The sequence below is a fragment of the Odontomachus brunneus genome, unplaced genomic scaffold, assembly GCF_010583005.1.
Source record: "Odontomachus brunneus isolate Ranch 3 - 2012 unplaced genomic scaffold, Obru_v1 Obru_scaffold_062, whole genome shotgun sequence".
Lineage (NCBI taxonomy): Eukaryota > Metazoa > Arthropoda > Insecta > Hymenoptera > Formicidae > Odontomachus > Odontomachus brunneus.
The window spans coordinates 214361-214641 of NW_022639512.1; positions in this window are offsets into that span (position 1 = coordinate 214361).

A 281-nucleotide genomic window follows, 5' to 3' on the forward strand; every position below is an offset into this window, starting at 1 on the left:
ATGTTATTTAACATATTATTTTTTAACATATTATTTGATATATTATTTTTATGTTATTTACATAATTTATAATAATCACATAATTTAAATACTTTTGAAACAAGCAAATATTTATTTAAACACGGTTTTTACATTTGAAAAACTTATTTTCGTCTAGGAAATCATTTACATATTCTTATATATAGATATTTTAAATCAAATAAATCATTTTTTTTAGAAATTAATATAAGGTATAGTAAAAAGAAATCCATTACTTTTGCATGAAATTGAAGGCTTTATTT